Source organism: Marmota flaviventris, chromosome 4, assembly GCF_047511675.1.
Source record: "Marmota flaviventris isolate mMarFla1 chromosome 4, mMarFla1.hap1, whole genome shotgun sequence".
In the NCBI taxonomy this organism is placed as follows: Eukaryota; Metazoa; Chordata; class Mammalia; order Rodentia; family Sciuridae; genus Marmota; species Marmota flaviventris.
In genome coordinates this window covers 66,431,642-66,448,769 of record NC_092501.1, presented here as the reverse complement: position 1 = coordinate 66,448,769, position 17,128 = coordinate 66,431,642, and positions in this window count along the sequence as shown.

Here is a 17,128-nt window from a genome sequence, read left to right as displayed (position 1 = left end):
AAACATACAATTTTATAATATTTTATTTTTAACCAAAGGAGAAATGAAGTTGGTGAATTTTTATTTATATAATTTTAATATATGTACATTTTCTATAAAAATTTTCTATTTTTTTCTTATATGTATGAAATTTTTCATTGTAGCTATGTGGTTAAAATGAGAAAAATCTTTTCATAGTATATGCTAATTTTTAATATATTCAATTTGCTACCAATGACATATCTGAAGCTCAAATATGAAATGTGGAAAAGTGGAACTTTTCAAAAGACTAAAATGTTCTCCTGAGATGTACTGCCAGAGAAACAGACATGCTGCCTAGTGAATGTGATTATAGTCAAGTATTTCAAATTATTAATCTTCTCATCATTCTGTTTTTAAAAAAAACGCACTGTCTGATATTTACTAGAGATCATTGGATGACATCCTTGTGTGTTTTTTCCATTTTTTATATAACTTCAAACAACTTGCTGTACAATGTTTTCTCAATTCTTTAATGTCATACAAAATTATGACTTCACAGTCATTTATTTCGTGGATTATTTTTTCCAATAGACATAGCTGACAACAAAAGAAGCATTGTGGGAAGTTCATTAGCCCAATAAATTAGCAAATTGATAAACAGATTTTCAAAATACTCTTAATGAAATACAGTTTTATATATCATAAAATTCATCCTTTTAAAATTTGTAATTAAGTTGTTTTAAGCATCTTTGGAGCAACTTTTACCATATAAATTTTAGACAATATATTTTCCTCAAAAAAAAAAAATCAACATCCACATTGTCAGTCACTCCCCACAATCCATATCAGTCTCTTATCTGAAAATTATTTCATAGATTTACCTTTTCTTAACATGTCATATAAATTAAATAATGCAATATGTGATCTGGCTTCTTTCATTTAGTATACTGTTCCAAAGGTGCATACATATTGTATCACACATTTGATATTTCTTTCATTGAATGGCCAAATAATATTCCATTTTGTAGAATATTGGAATCATATTTTCTCAATCAGTTTAATGGATATTTGTGTTTTTACTCTTTGTTCATTATAAATCATGGTCCTATGACCATTTAAAATAACATTCCATTTTCTAGAATATTGGAATCATATTTTCTCAGCTTAATGGATATTTGTGGGTTTTTTTCCTTTGTTTATTATGAATCATGGTACTATGACTATTTATGTACAAGTATTTGTGTAGACATATGTTTTAAATTTTCTTGGGTAATCAGAAATGTAATTACTGAGTCACATGCTAATTCTAGGTTTAACATTTTATGGAACTGCCAAACTGTTTTCCAAACCATCTGTTTCCACAGCATTTTACAATCCCATCAGCAATACATGAATGTTCCAATTTACTCACATTTTGATCAATACTTGTTTTGTCTTTTGTCTTGTTTGTACATTTCCCCCCCTGAGATATTCTAGTAAGTGTGAAGCTACATTTTCTTGTAGTTTTAGGTTGCATTTCTTCAGTAGATAATGATGTTAAACAGTTTTTATTAGTCATTTATATATCTTCTTTGAAATATCTATCAAATTTTTGGTCATTTTAAAACAGGTTCTTTATACTTTTTAGAATGAATTCACATATTTTTTTTGTCATACACATACATACACCTTTACAGGTAAATATATTATTTAAAATATTTTTCAGATTATCTTTTTATTATACCTAGAATTAATTAAGATCATATCTAGAATTCCACTATGTAACATAAGTTTGCAAAGATTTACTCCTAATTTTCATCTATGATTTTCATACTTATAACTCTTACATTTAGGTTTATGAGCCATTTTGAATTATCTTTAATATACAGTGTTAGCAAAAAATGAAACTTGATTTATAACTATGTGGGTATCTGATTTTCCCAAGGTTGGAAGACTGTTCTTTCCACCATTGAATTGTCTTGGCATTGCTTATAAATGTCAGTCTCTTTTTGGTCTGTGAATTCTATTCCATCTATTCTCCATCTCATCTTACATGGGTACCATGCTGATTTCTCAACTACTATGATTATGAGGCTTGGATGTTTAAGGCTACCTTAGTTAGAGGTGGATGGAAATAAGTAACATTCCTCAAAGACAACCCTTATTAATAGGATTTAGCTATTTTTGTTGCTGATGTTTTTTGTTTTTTTTTTGCTTTAGTTCTGTTTTTTGAATAAATGCTTCCTAGTTTGTTATAAGCTATAAGCTAGTTCCAGAATTCTGAAAAAGCTGATGTTGATAGTCTTGGTCTTTCAAAACTTTTTTTTTTTTAAAGATGTGATTTTTCAGAGGTCACTACTACACTAGTTTGGAAATACTTGTCTTCATTGGTATTTAGAATACTTATAAATACTACTGTCCTTTTCTCTCCTGCTGAGAGTGAAATAATATTTTTAAGGGAAATTCCATAAGATTAGTATTTAAATATGGTCATAGATCATTTTATAGTAATTTTTCCAAAACAAACTGTGATTTTCCCAAAGGTTAGAATTAATATTTCCCTTGATTTCCCTATCATAAATGTCATTCTAAAATCAAAATAAGTAGCTAAACAACGTGTCATAGCTAGTTGTCTACACTTTAACTTCTTAACCTAAGCTAACATACAGTCTTTATTATTAATAACATTTGTTAGATACCTACTATAAATAAACTTCAAAGGAAATTATATGGTACAAGTTCTCAAGATCCTAATAATTTACTTAGGGTTTTAAGACTTGCCTACCAAATACAGTAATAGCTAACTTTTAAAATTATAAGAATTCAGATTAGGAAACAAATACAGTAGCATTTTAAAAAAGTATTAGCAAGGACTGGGATACAGTAACTGATTTGAGCTTCATTGTAGAAGAGGTATAATTTGTATTTTCACTTCACAGATTGTATTCAAAAACAAAATTCTTATCAACAAATACTAAGTTCATTGCCTTTGTATAAATTGTAATGATCTTACATTTGTACATGTGCTTCTGCACTCTATCCTTCTTCACATTCTTTTGCTAAACAACATTGTTTATGCCTACATTTTGATAGTATGGAAGCCCAAGAATTCTGTCTTTGTCTTCTAAAAAGATCTCCTTGGATATTTTTGAACTTTTCAATATTCATATAAATCATCAACAGCCCTTCCCCCATCCCATGCACACATTTTTAAAATAGAAGGTATTTGACAAATATGAAAGCTTTACAAATAATAGAGTGTAATATCATACAAAAATGCAGGATGTAGAAAGTTTTATAAAATAGAACTCAATATACTATTAATAAAATTAAAAGATGGAAAGGCAGCATATTTTGAGCTGTGCATGAGAAATCAGAAAATGCAAGTTCTGTAAATTCCAATGATGATAAACCATGAATTAATCCAGGTAGTCATAATTTTAACATATCCCCAGTAAAAGATTTAAAATAAACAGAGTAACCTCTTACAGGCTACAACTTGTAGGTTAAATGTAATAACTTGCTCCCTAACATGTAAAAGACAACCCATAACAACACTTCAGGATTAAAAGTAATATTCTGTAGAAATGAAGAAGTAGCTCAGTGGTAGAGTGCTTGTCTAGTATGCTGGAGGCCATAGGTTTGATCCTCAGCACTACAAAATAACAAAAACAATAATAATCATTATTGTGCTATTGTTATTATTGTTACTGTTATAATATCCTATATTAAGTAATTATCTACAATGTATTCTTTTGAAAATAACTGACGTCTCTTTCCAACCTCGTAGTCTATTTGGGATCAAGTTTTGTTAGGGACAAAAAGGCAGAAGATTTTAAAACAATTGATATATTGTGATAGAAGAGGAAGAAAGAATAATATAAGCAGTGAAATTGCCAGGGATTTGAGCATATAAACTGTATTATAGCAACAATGTAAAGCAGACATTAGTGAACTTTTTAGATACTGAAAGAAAACAAACATAACGATTCACAATTTTTCTTAAGTCTCTCCATAAATCAAGAAGAGAAAAATATCATATAGCGACTACGGTTGTCAAGACACTTTTAACTCAACATAAAGTAAGGCAGTATTATGACAATGTAGATAAATTACCAAAAATGAAGACAACTCAGAAGTTATATTTCTTATTTATCCTTAACTATAAACTGGACCTAGGCATAAGTATTATCCATAAAGAGCAGATAAGTTCTCTAAAGATGCAACAGTGAAAACTATCCTAAATATGTTATTTCATCATTTTTTAAATCTTTTGTTTATTCCTGGGTGTAATAGTGCACACCTATAATCCCAGCAATTTGGGAGGTGGAAGAAAGACACAGACAACTTCAAAGCCAGAGTCAGCAACTTAGTGAGGCCCTAAGCAATTTAGCAAGACCGCATCTCAAAATAAAAAAAAAAAAAAAGGGCTGGGATGTGGTTTAGTGGTTAAGCACCCCGGGTTCAATCACTGATACTAAATAATAAATAAAATAAATCTTTCTTTTATTTGTTATGCTTTTCTGGGGGCTAAGAGTGGACAATTAAAAATTAACACACTTTAAATAATTTACTTGTTTAATAGAGAAGTTCACATTTTCTCGTAGAGCAATACTACTATGATAAAAAGTGATTTCTTCGAGGTTTACTGTACTGTATGGTTTCTCAAATACTACAGTTGTGGTTGATCTCAAAGCTCAACTGTAGTATTTGAGAAACCATACAGTATTTGTAGTTGTAAATCACACCAGAAAATAATACCAAATATCTTTAATGCTATTGTCTACTGTGGTCCTAGTTTATGATATTTTATGGGACACTTGGTGGGAGAGAAATAAAACTGATCATTTATGTGAAACAAAACAGAACAAAAATTCATAAAGTGCCATGAGAACCTCCCTCCTGACAGCCTTGTCCCACTAGATTCTACTGGCAATTCATCTATATAGAGTTCAGACCTGCTCTGGAAATAAAGCAGAAAGATACAAGAGAACACAAACTGAGGCAAGAACAAGCCTTGTATCCATCTCCAATTTTGCTCCGTATACTTGTGTATGCTAGAAAAATTCACATGGAATTTCTTGTGCTCTCTTTAATAATATTTTTGTTCCTTTCCATACCCACATACAAAGAACTTCTGCCTGCACTTCTCTTCCAATGATGATTGTTAAATCCTTGGGCAACTGAAATTTTTACTTTTACTTTCCTGGATATAACTCACTCTGCCTTAGTTCATTCTGAAAATCTGTGCCTCTTGGTTACTTCATTCTTTTGACAACCTTTCCTAAACTTTAGTCAGATATATTTTGAAATCCTCTTACCATAAAAATTCTATCCCTCAACATTCCAGTTCTAACTCTCTGACACACTTTACTCTTTCGGTTTGCACTTTCCTGTTAGTTTCCAATTCTCAGTAGGACAACAAAGAATAATGGAGAGACAGAGTCTGGTGTAAGATGAAGATAAATTTAAAAATAATAGAATGGCTAGTAGATGCACTTGAACATATTTGGAAGTTATCAGGTAGTTATATAGACAGACATATGAAATCTTATTAATAAAAATTCAAGTCAGATAGCATGACTACCCTTAAGGTTGCCTGGTAAGAAATAGGGAAATCTAGATATACTTTGCCAGACAGTATGTAATAATGGTGTATGTCTGGGGGGGATGGAGTGGTAAGGCCAAAAAACAAACTTTCACACCTCTGTACCCATGTGCCACAAGGCAAGCACACTATTTCCAAAGCTAATTAGTTCACTTACAGAGTAAAAGGGGAAACTCTAGTCATTAGGGCAACTAGTTTTAACTTCTTTCTCAGTAGGAATTTCTTAATGGAGGGCTTCTTCAAGGGTAGAAGCCTTACCACCTACTGGAAACATTACAGAAGATGGAAACTTCTGATCTTATGGAAAACCTAAATAAATGTGATACATCTCAAGATACACCAGGGGCAGATAAAACTGGACAGAAATGAGATGTGAATGAAATAGGAGATTTAGTGCATATAAATGCTTTAATATTCCTCCAAATTTAATACTGATATATTTTATGGATAAAAGTATCTGTTTTTAAAACATTTTGAGGGATGCATGTTCTTAAAATGTAAGTTTCAAATGGAACAGGAATGAATTTTGCAAGATTTTAAGCAACATTAGTTCGTATTTTGTTCCCTTTTCTTAAAAACTTTTGTAACACAAATAGTAATTCTGATATATGACCACCAGAAACTGAAGAAGACATAAGAAAAAGTGGAAGACTTAATACTTAAATTCTTTTGCCCCAGTCTGTTTTTGCATTGGAGCTATTTTGTTATGGGTCTTTTTGGAAGATGCTATTTATGACAATATATCAAAATCAATATCATGAAAAAAGAAATGTCTGGTATGATGAGATTCTCGAAAGAGAACACAAAAAGTGGCAAATAACTACTTTTTATTATATCTAAGTTTATTATCAGATTTGATTGCTATGAATATGGATGGAATAGAAACAATGACACTTTATACTGGATTTGAAGCACTGTACCTTCTGTTCTGGTGATGGCAGTGGTTATAATGAGACCCATCCTGGATTATCTTTCTTACACAATCAAGTTCAGAAGTTGGAAGCTGGCCTGTTTCTAGTATTACCCTTAGACCTAGGAAAGGATGCTTCTCTTCTGGGTCTTGCAATCTGAAAGATCTAACACATTATAAAACTGCCCAAATATTTGTTAATTAAACAGCTCTACAACTTCACATTTCTGGTACAATGCAGCCCCTAATTCTAAATGTTCACTCTGCTGACTAATACTTTTCAGGCTACAGATAAATGCTACTGTTAGGTGCCCCTTGTGCTCAGTGAGCAAAACATGTGCATCCTTATGCCATGAGTGCCTCGGGGTTGTACTCCTGCTGATGGTGGGAACTGCATTAAAGTGTGGGAAAGATCTGCAAGATAGAAATGCTTATATAAGACAAAAAGATCAATTAATTTGTCAAAGCTTCACTATCAAAGAAGTGTTTGCCAGAAGTGCCCAAAATCAATTTCTAGGACTCTGCTTGTGTTCTGATTAGATTTTAATGGTATTCATGAATTAGCACAGTAATTACAGCAGTTGAAGATTGGAAATTCAAAGAAAATTATGTGTATAGAGTAAATATTTATGTTACATATATACATATATGCATTTTATATAGAGAGACACGAGATGGTTTGTAACTTGAAAAATAATGCTAAAATAAAAATATATTTCATTTAAAAGTTCAGACCAAATTGTAGAAATTATTAGAGATTTAATAAGTTGAGAAAATAATACTTGCTTTAACATCTCATATCTGAATGTAGAAAAATGTGAGAAATAAGTGAAACTCTTAAAAGACATTAATATTTTTTCAAAAGAGAATATCACAATAGTAATTAATTTGTATACAATAATTAAATCATTTTGTAATATTTTAAGTTTAATGTATAATATGAATTCATTTTATTTTTACACATGTATAAAATACATATTTCATTTTTGATATAGTCTGTTCAAAAATTTACCTACAATCCCTTCTGCTAATGTTGCAGACAAGAAATCCTTCAAATTAAAATTCACTTAAAAATGGACTATAGTGATTCAAGTATTTATTGGGCATTAAATAGAATATGTAAAAATCTTGATTGCAGTAATTTGTGATTTATTGAAATAGCATATATTATTTATAAAACATACTATGGAGAAATGATATGCTTATACCTTTTCTAAATCATACAACAACTTCCACAAATTCTCAAATGTATTCATTTCCCTTGATTGCTAATAAAATATAAAATCTCTTTATGTCAATTTTCTTTTATATCATGTAGATCTGGGAAAGGTTAACTCCCACTTGTTTGTTTGGGTTTTTTTAAGTGCTATTAATATTTCTAATTTCAGAATCAACAGTGGATGCTATCTTAAACCATTTCCAAAGAATCTGAGTAATGATCTTACATGCTAATTGCTGTGAAATATATGCCCTTATGTTATAAATAAGTAATCTTTCAAATTGAAATTTTAGAATGTGAAAGTTATGCAGATTTTCTCATTAATCAGAGATTAATTTCATGTGTATATATGTGAAATAAATAAATAGAATAAATATTTTTTACTTTGTAAAATAACTGAGAAAAGTGCTAATGAATCTAAGAATAATTCTTTTATTTATTTATTAACAGTTCTGGGGATCAAAACCAGGACATTAAACATGCTAGACAATTGCTCTATATTGAGCTATAGCCCAAGACCCAGAATAATCTGCCTTTTAAAAATTTTTTTAATTATTGATTCATTTTATTCATTTTTATGTGGTACTGAGGATTGAAACGAGTGCCTTATACATTCTAGGCAAGTGCTCTACCACTGAGGTACGACCTCAGCTCATAATTTGCTTTTCATAAAAGTAAATACTATGACAAAATACAGTTTTTAGTGAGAAAATGAACTGATTCCAAAGTTGTATTGTATCATAGTCCTTGAAGTATGTGTTTGTATTTAACTTAAAAAGACTTAAGATCAAACATAGCTTATCTAATATAACAATCCAAATATAATTGTGTACAATCTCATTTTTATAAAGTCATATTGAAATAGGTGATATTTTTAGAAGTTTGTAAGAACCTGAAGCAAAATAACCTACTATAACTGCCTTATATATTTAGCATATTAATGTGAAAATATTGTGTACCAAGAACACAGTGCTACAGGGGTAGCAGAAACTAAAATTCTACATGTATTAAAATCTAATTATATGTGATATAATATTCCTATTATTTTAAAATGTGATGTTGGATTCTACAAAAAATATACAAGGATTTCAGTCATGAAACTTCTATTCAGGAGCTTACAGTGTGTGTAACCTCAATGTCAATACAAACAACATGAGACTACCAAAGAACAGAATATAAAATGAATACAAAATTTGGTGGACACAGTGGCACAAGCCTGTAATCTCAGGTACCCAGGAAACTAAGGCAGGAGGTTCTCAATTTCAAGACCATCATCTGTTACTTAGTGAGAAATTATCTCAAAATTAATTTTTTTAAAAGGGTAGGGAGTATAGTTCTACTATAAAAGTGACCCTGGGTTTGAATCTCAGTGCCAGGAAAAAATAATTACAATGTTTAACTCACATAAAGAAAAATATTTTTCTGACTTTTATTATACATGAATAGAAGGGTTGGAGAGTTGTAGAAATTTGTGTTCAACAATAAGTCTATAACCTTGATTTTAAAATAATCTAATAAATGTGTATCATTTAATATTTTCCATTGATAGCTCTATCATTTTGTTCTGAGCAAATGTCATGAATAATTGTGTTGTAGATAAATAAAAATTGCATTTCAAGCATTCATTTTCACATTGATTTATGACAAACTCCTGCAACTATGGTCTCTTAGAACCTTAATAAAATGTTTTAAAGAATATTATCTTTGGGGAAAAATAATGGTCATGAATCTATTTAAATTTTAATATACTTATTTGGGATAGTATCCATGATTTGAATGAGAAAAGTATCTACTTTCAAACAGAAATAGACTCTCTTCTCACTCCATTAAAAGAACAGTAGATTAAGTTGAACTTGAGTTAATATTTCATATGTCAAATCCATCTTAACTCATTAATTTAAAATTAATATCTATATTTAACATTTCTGGCACTAGAATAGAGGCAAATGAGATAAAGAAAGGCAACATCCAGTTTTTGTGCCAGGATACTGTGGATGAGTCAAAGGCCTTCTGAGTTTAATATGAAAATAAAGGATTATAAGAATTAACCATAGAAACTTATAAAGGAAATTTAAAAAAAAATCTCAACATCAAGAAGTTCAAGTCTTATACCATGTAAAAGATTCAGCCCTGATTATATTTAAAGAGCACATCCTCTTGTATTGATGGTACAATGAAAGAGGGGAAAAATCAGAAAGTCTGTACTATCCTCCATGATATTGTGCAAATAGTACATGCTTAGGTGAAGTTATCAATAACCTACAATTAACATCTTCTTTTAATTCTCAGAGAATATGGGAAATAATAAAAAATCAATTTAATTCACCATAAAATCTATTCATGAGAATGAAAATTATTTTAAATTCAAAACCTGGAACAATCTCATTTGTATCTGAGGATTCAAACTGAAATACATTTTTCTCTACATTCACACACAATTGTTGGATGGCAAACAATATTATTGGAAGGCAGAAAAAAATTTTTAAATGTTCTGATGGTTTTATAGATATTTTAAGTTACAGCAAATAATCCTGATTTTGCAAGTACTTTTGCTCAGTATGTGACTTGTCCTTTTTTCCCTTAAAAGTGATTTTCAAAGGAAAATTATTTTATGATGTAAAATTGTTCAATCTTGTATGTATCATAAAAAATGGTATGTCATCTGTTGTCATATCTGAGATTTGAATAAGTGGTCAAAAGATTTACTTGTGTTTTTTTTTTTTTTTCTAGAAGTTTTTTTTTGTTTGCTTTAGAATTTACATAGATCTGCAATTTGAGTTAAATTTTTACATTGTGTAAATCATGGATCAAAGTTCACATTTTACAAATAAATGTTCCATTGTTATAGCACCACTTGTTGAAAATATAATCTCCATTAAATTGCATTTAGATGTCTGTAGAAAATAATTAAACATGTCAAAATCTACATCTTATCTATTGTATTCTATTTACTATTTTCTATCTTGTTGCCAATATTATACTATCATGATTATTCAAATCAGAGATCTAGTCCTGCAACACTGCCCTTTTTCAAATCTGTTTCTGCTTGACCATTTCCTCAAATTCAAATCTAATGGTATTTGGGTTGTAACCTTTGGGAATAATGAGGATTAGATGAGGTCATGAGGGTGTGTCCTCCCATGTTGACATGAGTGACTTTAAAAGAAAAGGATTGGAGATTCAAGCTAGCAAACTAGCTGTGTTGCATCATGTGATGCCTTCTGCCTTAACAAGGTACAATAAGAAGATTTTCTTCACCAGATACAGAGCAGATGCTAGAATTAAGCTTTTTCCAGATTTCAGAATGATAAGTCAAATAAAATTCTATTTTTAAGCAACAGAAAATGGACTAAGATGTTAATCTAAGTGCATCATATAGCTATATAAATATTAGAATCAATTTGTCAGTTTCTACTCAAAGTCTACTGGAATTTTAATTGGAATTATATTGTATTCCTAGATCAATTGTGAAGAGCTGACATTTCTACAATTTAATGGGTAAATAAAAGGAGCTCCGTTTTTTAAAAGTTTTAGGCACAGGAATATTAAGTAATTATTTTTAATAAGTGATTTTGTATGCATGAAATAGAGTAAGAATTCTGTTTAAATTTAATTTTAAGCCTTCTGCTCCTTAATAATAGATATTAATTTGAAGAAACATTATTTTCTATGATACATACATTATTTGTCATAGTTTGTGATTTAACTATAGTTTATAATTTGTGATTTATAATTTGTGATAATTTATAATTTGTGATTTAACTATAACTTAACACAGTATATAATAAGATATTCACCAAGAAGTAGTTATAGGTATGTGATAGGTAAATAGATAAGTAGATGGGGAAAAAGGGAAATCTCTCATGTATTGCCTTCATTATTACATATTACTAACTAAAACACATTTAATGGAGGGAGGGAGAGCAGAGGGAAAGAAGAAAGTAAGAAGAATCTACACTAAAAGCAAAATGAATTTGGCTTGCATTGTCTCTGAATCAGACTTAAACATTTAATTGTGATTTATTTTCACATGCACTATTCAGTAGAATTTTGGCTTGGATTTAATTATTATGTAGGTATATTTATTCACCATGGAGATTTGTATCTTCCTAATGATAATTTAATTTCATTCACCCTGAAAGTAATATTTTTTGACCCAGAATAAAACCATTTTTCTGCTTTTACCTCAAGGATAGTTACATTGTTCATTTAATTCATTTTAGAAAAGAAAATGTTCCAAATGAGGCATAATTAAATGGAATAGAAAATGGTAAAAGAGACAAAAATATTAAAATATTTAGAATTAATACTGTTTTATTAAAGTAAAAAAAAGAATTGGATGTTCTATACCATTTTGAAAACGTTAGTCATGTGGATGCTTGAAGATTATTTAACTGGTTTTAGTTATTATGTTAGGACTTCATTATTGCCTACTTTATGTAAAGAAAAAAAATAAAATGTTGAAAACATATATGGGTAATAATCTTTATTACCCTTATATAATTGTTATATATAATCTTTAAACATATATGATAAAAACTTTTAAAAATGCAAAATTCCACATTAAGATGAATTCAATTATCCATATGAAAGTTAGGCATCATCATTGGCTAGACTTATTTTCCTGAATGTATATATACAGATTAAACAAACTAAAAATAAAAATTAATAAGTTCTTTGGTTGAATTATTTCATAAAATTACTCAATGTTTCCTTGAATGAATTGAAATCTCATTGACTTTGTTAGATATGTGTAACTGAAATCATAATAGCTCAGAACAATCATATAGCTTATCTATTACGTATATAAGCTTTTCTTGTGGCAAATGTGGCTCCATCCCCTTGCTAATGAAAAGTGTTGCTAGTGAATGTTAGTTTGACTTCTGGGTGAAAAAATCCAGGTCTTACAGCTAATAATTAGGGTTCATAAGAATTAAAAAGTTTTGCTAATTCCATAAATTGTTATTCACTGGGTTTTATGTTAAGACTCTAAAAACATTAAATCTAATTATTTTCAAAACTGTAATCAATGTGTAATGTGCTTGTACTAAGCAAAATCACATAAGGACTACTTTTATTTATTATTGTATTGTGCCACTAAATAAAAAACTTAATGAATAAGCCATTGAAGTATTTCCCAAATTTATGTGTTCCTTCTAATGGAATACTCCATTTATACCAAAAGGAATTATAATAATATTTGATACCCAAATACCATCCCCAGTTTTTTTTAAAGTATTCCACACAGATTATTAAAGCCTTTGATGTAAACCTTCAAGATGTCACTTCCCCTTCTCATCCTAGATGAAGTAACTATTATCCTAATTTTGATAACTTGCATTACTGCAAATACCATTTCCCACAAATATTGATCTAAGCTCTTGGAAAATAAAAATAATTAAGATTAATATCAGGATAGGAGAGCCTCTATATACATGTATACAACACAAATGCACACACATACATATGTATATAGACAGAAATGCAATCAGTACACGTACATATAAACTCAGATAAATTGCCCCTCTCAATATTATAAGAAATGACTTTGTTGAATCAATTGCTATTTGATCAGGGACTAGAAAAAGATGAAGAATAAGCTAAGTGGATCTTTCAGAAACAGCCTTGAAAATAAAAGCAAATTCAAAACCTAAGGCAGAGAGAAACCTTTTTGTATTTAAAAGCTAAGGAAACCAGTATGGCAGAGCAGAATGAGTCATGATGGACTAAGATATGAGGTCCAAGAGTGTATTAGGGTAAACACGTCAATATATGTTTTTATAGATAATATTTTATTCTGACTTTTATAGAAGGTACTGCAGGGTTCTTAGTGGATGGTTGACATCATCCCATTTAGACTTAAAGAAAGCACCCTTGTGGCTGTTGAAGATGGACTGTAGAAGGAAAAGGATGGATGTCTGGACACTTACTTATGTGGAAAATACTCAAGAGATGATGAAACCAAATGAGATTGTTTCAAGGGTATGAATTACATTGATTCTAGGTATAATTATGGAAGAATATTCCAAACATTTTCCTGGTATATAAGAGGTCTGATTTAAAAGACTCTCATTTTATGGAGTTGATTAACAAAACATTTTTAATTTCAATATAATCCTATCTATCTTTTTAATAATTTATAGTTTGTCTCCTTGATCCTCAAGAATGTCATTTCCTTATGTATTCATACAAATTTTAAAATTTTGTTACTACTTATAAAGATTTTAATAGAAATAAAATTAATCTTTGTGTCTGATAAGAGGCAGGAATCTTATTTGGCTCATATGTAAAATCTATGTATTTTTTTCTTATTAACATCTTTCAAAAACATTTTGATTATTCAATTATCATCTTTATGAGTCATGTTTTTACAATGTGTATGCGAAGCATGTTTTAAAGTGAAAGATCCAATTTGAAATATATTTGATGAGACAAATATTCATGTACTTAAAGAATATCAACACCTAAAGTTGGTATATTATAATGAAGGAAAGGTTGGCTAAGGCAAAGTTTGGGGTTTCAGAAAGAAGTTAGCAAAAACAGTAAGAGAACAGAGCAGAAAAGCAGTAAGATCAGTAGGGATGCTTTCATGGTCTTTTAGTCAGCTTTTTTTGCTACTGTGACTAAAGGACACAACCAGAACAACTGTAAAGAAGGAAAGATTTATTTAGAGGCTCATGGTTTCAGAAGCCTTAGTCCATAGATGGCTACCTCCATACCTCAGGGCTTAAGATGAGGCAGAACATCGTGGTCTAAGAATATGTCAGAGGGAAACAGCTCATGTGGTAATCAGAAAGCAGAGAAACTCCACTCTCCAGAAACAAAATACATAGCCGTGCTCCCAATAAATCATTTCTTCCAGCCACACCCCAACTGACTCCAGTTACCACTCAGTTAATCCCATTAGGGATTAATTCACTCATTAGGTTAAGGCTATATCCCAATCAATTCTCCTCCATAACCTTCTTACATTGTCTCACACTGAGCTTTTGGGGGATTCCACATCTAAACCATAACACATGAGAGAAGAAATTATATGAAAGGCTTTCATAAATGTAGATACTATATAGACACATAACTATGTGTTATGAATTTAAAGACATAAAAGTATTGATACAAACTAAACACACCATTACCCAGAGGATGTGCCATTTACGATTAGCTATTGAGGAAGAAATAGAAAGCATTAAATATCATCTGTAACATTCAGTGGCACATTCACATTGCATTTTTCGTCATACATTCTTTCTCATTTAAGAATTAGCAAATCATTAATAAATAATATAACAAGCAAATCAATGGGAATGTGTGGTAGCAGTTGGCCATTAGCTAACAAATTTATTATTTATACTTTTGGAATCATCAGTATGATTTCGTGTGTCTCCCACTATTTTCATTTCTGCTAACACCTGAAACATATCAGGGATGCTGAAATTCATCGTTTTAGTCTATACATCCCCTCACTCTGAGATTTATCACTTAAATTAAATTAAAAAGCAAAAGGAGGGGAAATATGTATGATGAGAGGAAAGAAGAGAACCATTTAACCATGGCAAATTAAAATAAGACTGAAGTAGAGAAACCATCCAAAACAGAAACAAAATCAGAAATTTGGATGTTTAACTCTCATAAAAAGTCATATATGGAACATTATCAGAGAAACTACATATATTTGCATTAATAAAGAGAGATGGAAAAACTTTTAAAATCATGTAAATGAATTTTTGCAAAGTTAATGGTCTTTTACTGAGAAATAATTTTCCTACATGGCATGAAATAATTAAGTACACAGCAAAAATAGTTCTCCCTCTCAACTTTTATTTATCAAGTTATAAGCAAATTATTAATATTCTAAAGTAATATTTCATAGTCATAAATAGCTATCTATTTAATTCTTAGTAGTATCATCTGCCCTCCTTAACAGAAAGCTGAAAACCTCAATATCAAAATTAACTTAATTAACATGTTTAACCTAGTTAAAGCATCTAGTATTACCATCGCTAAAGGAAAAGACAAAATTAAATACAAACACTATTTGGAAGTCCTTGTATTTCAATTACATCAGCTTTTTAAAATTACTTTAGAAAAATCTTTAAAATACATACTGAAGATGATTAAAACTATATAAAATTTTCTAAAAAGACAAGAAAATAACTTTGTTATTGCCTTTAAAATAGAAAGACATAAAATTGGTTAACAATTTTTAAGTAAAAATGATATTTTTAAAATTTTAATAAAAGAGTAATCTCATTGCTACATTTTAAACCTTTTGGGCATTGTGAAACAAAACTTGGACTTTCTATGTCTAACAGGCTGTGTGGTGTTTTTTTTTAGTGTGTGTGTGTGTGTGTGTGTGTGTGTGTGTTTTGCTTAGCTTTTTCTTAGCCTTGTTCTTTTTTTCCCCTGAGAGAATTCTTTACTGATCACTTAGGAAAATAAAATGAAATTATCCTAGAGGATCTTAACTACCATCAATAAGAAGTCTAAGTTTAGTTCACAAAGACCCCATACTACCTTAATAATAGTGTAGATGTATAAAAGAAAGTAAATCTGCAAATACTTATCTGTCTCTTCAAGTATGTGCAAAGTGAATATATTTATTATGCACTGTGAAAACTGTAAAGTATTTAAAGAACGAGTACTCCTGTTGAGATACAAATTTTGGAACTGGTAATTGTGAGAAAACAAAGATATATATGGAGATATTTACTATGCTAGGAAAAAAAAAGTCCACTATTTTGAAAAGAAATAAAACTTTGTCACCAATTTAATAAACAAACACTTTGAAAAATTGTCTTCTGTTAAAAAATGGGTTCATTAATATCTTAATTTCTCAATTTTATATACATAATAAACATTTTATTTTAGCTCACAAAAGTTATTTTGTTCCAATATTTTTGGATAATTTTCACATATGATTTCTCCCTGGTTTCGATTTCACAATAATATAAAAATTTAATGAGGATAACAGTAGCTATATAAATTAAGTTTTTCCACCTAAAAGCTATAGAAAAGAAAATTATATGATCTCTACCAAGAAAAAGATAGTGTAGTAGATCCATTGCTGTGGTTGGGATACAAGGTGTCCCTCAACAGCTCCTGTGTTAATGCAAGAATGTTCAGAGGTTAAATGGTCAGATTATAAGAACTGTGACCTAATATGCTGATTAATTCATTTGGATGTATTACTAATTTACAAGGACTACTGTACTGGGTAGTAACTGGTCAGGTAGTGTATGACCAGAGAGGGTAGGCCACTGGGGGTGTGACTGGAATGGTTTATCTTCTCTGTAACCACTTTCCTGCTCTTCCTGGTTACATAAGGTAAGATGTTTTCCTCCATCATGCTCTTCTACCATGATGTTCCACCTCACCTTAGGTCCAAAGTGATGGAGTCCAACCACCAAATTTGTGAGCTCAAATAAATTTTTCCCCCTCTAAAGTCTTCTTG